Here is a 7,753-nt window from a genome sequence, read left to right on the forward strand (position 1 = left end):
TTATAGTTTAATGACTGTATGGAAGGATCTATATCCTTTTACCCAAGCAAGGGGCCTGTCTAAGCCCGATACATACTCTTACTGAGCCCATGTGTCTAGCAGTTCTAACTGTGAAAGAGGTAGCCCTTTTGACAACTTCAGCGGGCTTTAATGTCACAGCTGGCTAGACGTAGCCACTAAGGCAAAGCCAATAGGAGTAGTACCAGAACCGACTGTACCACCATCTTGGAACCAAATCAAGAAACTATATTAAAATTTCTTTATATTTTGAAAGAGTTTGGATTCTTCATGGTTAATATGCAAGAGAAATTAGTTCTTCAACATAGATATGAATCTATTTAGCCGGACATAGTCACGGCTAGGGAGAGAGACCAAAAATACTAAAAAGAAGAATAAAAATATGTACCTTGTAGGCCGAGAAGCAAGGCCCTGAAGATGAACTTCAAAACTTTTATTAATTCTTGAACTTGATTTACAAACTAAGTGTTTAAGCACGATGCTTCAAAATTAATATTTGCTAGATGGCATATATATTTTACTATTACGACATTAACAATTGGCAATATCTTTCTTAGTCTTCCTCCCCCCAATGGAATGAGCACAACAAGGTACTAATACCACCGTTAAAAGGAAAAAAACTAAGGAAGATGTGCCAAAATACAAGTTACATGTTAGTCTATGTATTATCTCTAACAAATCTCATAAATCTTTCAAGGTCCGGAGGAATTTCCATTGGTGGTGGTGGAAAAGAAGCTTCTTCATCATCGCTTCCAGGCGAAGCAGCATCCTGCACAAGTTCCGTTAGCATTTTCTTGAAAGAATCGGATAGTGTTTTTTTTTGTCCTTCCACCATTCCAAAACATCGAAGGAGCCGTCGGGATTCTCTGATTCAAGTCCGTGTGACAAATAAACTTGAAGCTCATTTAGTTGTGAACTATCACCAAAATTATCACCTTGAGAACCCCTGAACTCCGTCCAAGAACTAAGGGCTTTTAGGCCCCAGTTCTTTTAGATGCTTGCGAACTAGACGAAGTAGAAGTTGGAACATTTGGTCTAACTTGATCTAAGGCAAGTTGATAAGCATTATAAATTGTTTGAGAATTTATTTTAATTGAGGCTTTTGCATCTCCAAGTGTAGCAAATTCCTCAGCTGAAAGTGAGAAAGCGTTATAAGTTTTTGAATACCAAAAGTGAGGACCTCCTAATTTCATTGTAGGATTTAATAATGCAGCAACACCAAAAATAGGGGGATAGGGGAAAAAATTTAAACTTGGCTTTCATAGAATTAATAGCTTCTTTATAAATTACTCCACCCTCTCAAAATTGAGTAAATAAATCTACAAGTGCCGCAGTATAAACTAAACAGTTAGAAATAGTAGGATAATATTGGCCAGATAATTCATTTGTAGCAATATGAAATTGTTCTATAAAGTCTACAAGCATTTTAACATTACTCCAATCTTGATTTGTAAGGTGCTCATCATCATCATCATCATCATCATCATCATCATCATCATCACCTACACGAGCATTATACGTTGCGCTTATTGGGTTCCTATATTCATATGCAACAACTAAACTTTCATACATGTAATTCCATCTAGTTGGACAAGGTTTAGGAACCTTTCTTTCTCTAAGGCGAAATTCATCATATTTTTTAAAATAGTCTCTAAGTCTACTTCTACGGTTTGAATAAAAAAGCCAATTAAGAACCATTTTAACCTTTTCAATTTCTACATTTAAAACTTTCATACCAGCACCGACGATTAAATGGTAAATATGACAAATACATCTAACATGAAAAATATTACTAAATGTAGGATTTAGTGTAGTTGTAAGCAAGCCTATAGCGTTAGTGTTACTAGAAGCATTATCCATTGAAACTGACATAATTTTATCTCTAATGCAAAAATATCTATAAATATCTGCAACTGTATTAGCAATAAACTTACCTCTATGGCGTGAATTAATTATTCTATAAGCAATAATGCATTTTTGCATTATCCACTCCTCATCTATCCAATGACTTGTAACAGTTAGATAATCACAGTCATTACCACTTCTAGCAATATTAGTAGTAATAGCAATGCGACAATCTATATGAGTAAATAAATAGCACAAATATTTTTCATATTCATGTTTGTATTTATAAATATCGCTCTTTACGGTTGCGCGAGGTCATCCTTTATAAATAGCATTAAAAACTCTTCTAATATAACTCACAATATGAGGGTTAGAAGGAAAACTATAGGGTTAGCACATAACAGTAACCATTTTTGCCAATTCTTCATGATCTTTATTTGGATCATAATATAAAATGCCACCGGTAACAGTGTTAATTCCCGGTTGAACTAGATTTGAACTTGTACTAGGGTTAATAAAATTATCTACACTTGTCCCCTCTTGTGCAGCTTTCATTTGTAAAAATCTAGCTTTATCTCTAGGGTGTTTCAATATATGTCTAGTCAAACTACCCGTACCGCTACGGTTTCTAGTAAATTTATGAACTAGTTGAGACCCACAAGTTTTACACTTAGCCTTATTTTGTTCTGTTAGTTGAGTAAAAAAGTGTCAAACAAGAGAAGTTTCAGGCCGTTTAGCAGGTTGTCTATTAAAAGTAGGGGTTACTACAGGAGGGTCAGGCAGGGCATCATTTGGCTTATTAACAGGACTAGTAGGTGTATCATCTAAGTTCGGTTGCGTTTCATCTAAATCATCATTTTTCTCATCATTTTCAAAGATAATTAGATTAGGATAAAGAGCATTCATAACTTCTTCATTTAATTGTTGACCTGGTGCAACATCATGGCAAATTAACTATCGGAAAATTGAAAACAAGGGTTATCACTATCAAAAATAACAGGTGGAGGAGGACGGGTAACAGGTCTGGGCCAGGGAGCCGGGGGAAGAGTAGTAGCTTGGCTACTAGATTCACCAATTTTAGATTTTTCCTTACCGTTACCACCAAAAAAAATTCAAAGAAAATGTCATATTAATTATAATTATACTAAATAAAACTAACAAAACTATAATATTAAAACTTAAGAGTTGGAACGAGTTTACCGAATTGACGAACAACTTCTTGAAAATTGAATATCGTTGAAGACTTGAAGACTTGAATACTTCAATTCACCAACTTCACAATTTTTCACGAAATTGCAATAATAAAGTAAGCAATTATAGAAGAAAATTAGAGAGAGATTGATGAATTTGTGAGTAAAAATGAAAGAATGGGGGGGGGGGGGTATTTATAGTTGAGAATTGGGAAAAAGTGTAATTATAAAAAGTTTGGGGTTAAAACAAAGTTTGGGGCTAAATGGCTATTTTTTAAAGTGCCAAATGGTTGAATTTTGATGGCCAACGGCTAGATTTTAAAAATCTGACCGTTGGTCATTTTTTTAAAAAAAATTAAAAAAATAGTCGTTGGGGCCCGTTTGGCCCGTTGGGCCTGGTTGAACCGGCCCAGGCCCGCCTGCCGGTCCCGGGCTCACGGACTACTTGGGTTGGACCGGCCCGCTACAGGCATATGCACCACTAGAGACCGGGCCCGCTTGACCGGCCCATTTGGCCTGTTTGGCCCGCGGTCCCGGGCCGGGCCCGGACCACAATATAGATTATTCACGTTGCATAAAACTATATACTACTTCTCTCTTAAGCTTTCAGCATTCTGTTACTTTATTCTTGTGTCAATTGAATCTTTACTTGGTTCAAGGGTGATCAAATTCGAGGGTCAAGGCTACTTGATTCATTTGGTTTGCTTTAATTCTTATTTACTGTGAATTTCAATATCAATCTATGTTTTGCTCAGTTTTTGCAAGTAAAATCATATATCCTTAAAACCACAATATAAATTCAATTGTTATCCGTATTTAGGGTAAACAATTTGGCGCCCACCGTGGCCAAGGATAATAGTGATTCCTGGTACAATTTTTTGTAACACACACTATTTTACGCTTGTTATTTGAAGTGTCTTTGATTACATGATAAAAAAATGTCAAACTCTCAGTCAGCACCTCAACACATTGACAATGATCTCAGCCACCACGACGAGAATGAGAACATTGCACCAGGAAACGATGTACCCTCTGCTAGCCTCGATGGAGTTTCGGCTGTAGATCCATTCGACGTCAATTCACATGTAGCCATCAATGAAACTTTGGCCTTCAATCCCGAAAGCAACATTCGTGGGGGTACCCGATCAGCTACTCAAAATGCACATGGTGGTGAAGATGGAAGAATCGGCCTGCATGTAATTTTCAAAACGTTGCAAGCCTAACAGGCAGCAATTGCTCAGCTTCAAAATCAGAAATACACGCCAAGCAGGGTCGAACTCGAGCCATCCCAAGAAGTTGTACATGGGGTTGAATCGGCTTCGACAAAATCGAATGAGAAGGCATCGAAGACCAATCCTGCTATCTTAAAGATGCTCGAGGAATTGACAAAGAGAATCAAGATAGGGGAAAAGAAGATCGAAAAATGATAAGAAGGTGGAAACTTATAACTCTAGGGTCAACCAAATCCCGAGGGCACCAATGATATTTCAAGGACTAGATTCTAAAATGTTTGTACAAAAACATTTCCCCCCAAGTGCGGCTCCATAGCCAATCCCCAAGATGTTCCATATGCCCGAGATTCCTAAGTATAACGGGATGACTGATCCAAATGAACACATCACCTCATACACGTGTTCCATCAAGGGAAATGACTTGGAAGATGACGAGATTGAATCTGTATTGCTGAAGAAATTTAGGGAGACTCTATCGAAGGTTGTTATGATATAGTATCATAATTTACCACCTAATTCTATTGATTCATTTGCTATGCTTGCACATTCTTTTGTAAAGGCACACGCTGGAGCCATTAAGGTTGTTACAAGAAAGTTGGGCTTTTTCAAGGTAAGGCAGAAAGACAACGAAATGCTCAGGGAATTTGTATCTCGATTCCAAATGGAACAAATGGATTTGCCACCGATCACCGAGGATTGGGCTGTGTTCAAGCTTTCACTCAAGGTCTCAACATTCGGAGTTCCATAGCTTCACAGCAGTTGAAGCAGAATTTGTTCGAATATCCCAATTGTCACTTAGGTCGATGTACATAATCGATATCAGTAAAAGATCAGGGTCCAGGTTGATCAACTCGGGACTACTTTTGAGTCTGTTTATCCTAACAGGCTCGTAGATAGAGTCAACAGAGATATTGACTGAGAACCAATGACAAATAAAGATCGATATCAACCATATAAGGGGAACCGTAGAGGGAACGTATCTGGCAAAATTCTGCACAGAATGAGAGGAGAAATGATTGAGGTCAAAGTTCATGGGGACTTGGTACTGAACAAGGTCACATTAAGCACTTGAAATCCAAATGATCAGGTACGACCTTATTTCAATTCTTTCTATTTTCCGACTAACACTTGCAAGTTGTCGACAAGGAGCAGCATAAAGCCTTAGGTCATAAAGCACACGTTGCACTCTTTTTCCCTTGAACTATTTTTGTTCCCATTGGGTTTTTCGGCAAGGTTTTTAACAAGGTAATAGTGCATCGTGCTAACTCAGAATTGAAGGCCGATCACGAATCAATGCCAAAGACAGCATTTACTAGTATCTGAGGTTCCCTTACAATCAACCTCGAATACTTGGGGGCATTGCCTTTGGATGTCAACTTTGTTGAATTACTTCATAATGATAGGGTCTTGATAGAGCCAAACGATCGAACAAACCGTGCTCAAATAGGTTATTCGAGCCCTGGCTCAAAACATGTACGCATGTGTAATCATTGTTCACAAGAATAAAGAGAAATATTTTTCCTTGCAATTATCTCATGTCTTAGAAAAGGTTCTTCTACTTTATAGTTCCATACTTCCAATTTATTGTGGAAATGATCCTAAGGGCCGATCATAATCAGAGTTCGAATATTCATCCCCACACTCGGGGGCTACCGTCCGAAAAATAAAACTCGAACATATCGAACTATTGAGCGTCGAGGGCATAAGACCTTTTATGCAACCCATGAATTTTAAAATCTATGACCAATTTAACACGGCTTGGAGACGTCCGAAACCTGTAACAAAATGGACGCGAAAAAGACACAAAAGAAAGCAAAAGGACAAAGGCCTAAGGGCCACCTTATCTCGAGTTCGAGCAAGTCCTCACTCGACCATAAAGCCTAAGGGAAACTTTTACTTTGAGTTCGAGCAAGTACTCACTCGACTATCAAGGCCAAGGGCTACTTTAACCTAGTTCGAGCAAATTCTCGCTCGGGAACTATCTTTTAAGCCCAAGGGCCACCTTATATTGAGTTCGTGCAAGTCCTCAGTCGACCATAAAGCCTAAGGGCTACTTTTACTTCGAGTTTGAGCAAGTCCTCACTTGACTACCAAGCCCAAGGGCTACCTTAACCCGATATCGAGCAAATTCTCACTCGGGGACTATCTTTCGAGCCCAAGGGCCACCTTATCTCGAGTTCAAGTAAGTACTCACTCAACCATAAAGCCTAAGGGCTACTTTTACTTCGAGTTCGAGCAAATCCCGGCACGTATCATGAAATGACCGATTAATTAGCCAATCGTGAGATTTCCTACTATATTTAGAATTGTACCAAGAATGGGACTCCCCTACTATATAAAAGGGGTCTTATCATTTGTAAAGGATCATATTCATGTTACATAAATCTATATACTACTTCTCTCTTAAGCTTTTAACATTCTGTTACTTTGTTCTTGTGTCAACTGAGCTTTACTTGGTTTATGGGTGATCAAATTCGAGTGCCAAGACTACTTGATTCATTTGGTTTGCTTTAATTCCTATTTATTGTCAATTTCAATATAAATCTACGTTTTCCTCAATTTGTGCCAAGTAAAATCATGTATCCTTAATATCACAATATAAATTCAATTGTTATCTATTTTTAGGGTAAACATTTAGAATGAATAATTGTTTGACCAAAAAAGTGTCAAACCTTTTAGTTAAACTAATTAATGATGAGATGTAGGATGAATCTTAGTTAAGAATAATAGATTCTAGACCAAATGTGCTAAGGAATCGATATGGTAAACGACGTTTAGTAGCATTAAATAGCTCGTTTATATTCAATGAATGCTAGTAAAAGTGATAGCATAAATATGCGATAAATGTAGATAATGACAATGAAGATAACAATAAAGAATATACCACCCAATTATTGTAAGATTTGAATGGCTCTTTCCCCTAACAACGGCGTGGAAAGATGAGAAATCAAAGGGGGTTCAGGGATCTTTGGATCTTGTGAATATAGAATCAAAAATGTGTGCTTGAATAATGTAATTGATGAGCAAGACAACTTTAGTATATTCTCTTAGGTCAACCTTTTACAAAGTGTTTTTTCTCATAAAGTCTCGATCCCCCTTTTGTTCTATATCTCTTACCATTTATAAGGGATATTCCCAAGAAATCCTAAAAAGGTACAAAATAAGGAATATCCAAAGGAATATTCCTTATGTCCATATCTGAACCTATATCGTTATTTTTTGCTTCAGCTGCTCGTCGTTTACAACAGTCCTCTTAATGATGGCTTCTTGTTACCATATTGTGGTTGACCCATCCTTGACCCTGTTTATCTACTATTACCAAATTGCCAATTTTAGACCAATATGGTTAGTCCCTTCGCTTGTTGAGGTTGTGATCCTACAAGCCCTTGATAAGCGGACCTAATTTGCTTCCGTTGAGAAGAGATTTGGCTGCGTAGGATAAATCGACTCGGTCAAGGTGGGGAAAAT

This window comes from Nicotiana tabacum, chromosome 22 (assembly GCF_000715075.1).
Source record: "Nicotiana tabacum cultivar K326 chromosome 22, ASM71507v2, whole genome shotgun sequence".
Lineage (NCBI taxonomy): Eukaryota > Viridiplantae > Streptophyta > Magnoliopsida > Solanales > Solanaceae > Nicotiana > Nicotiana tabacum.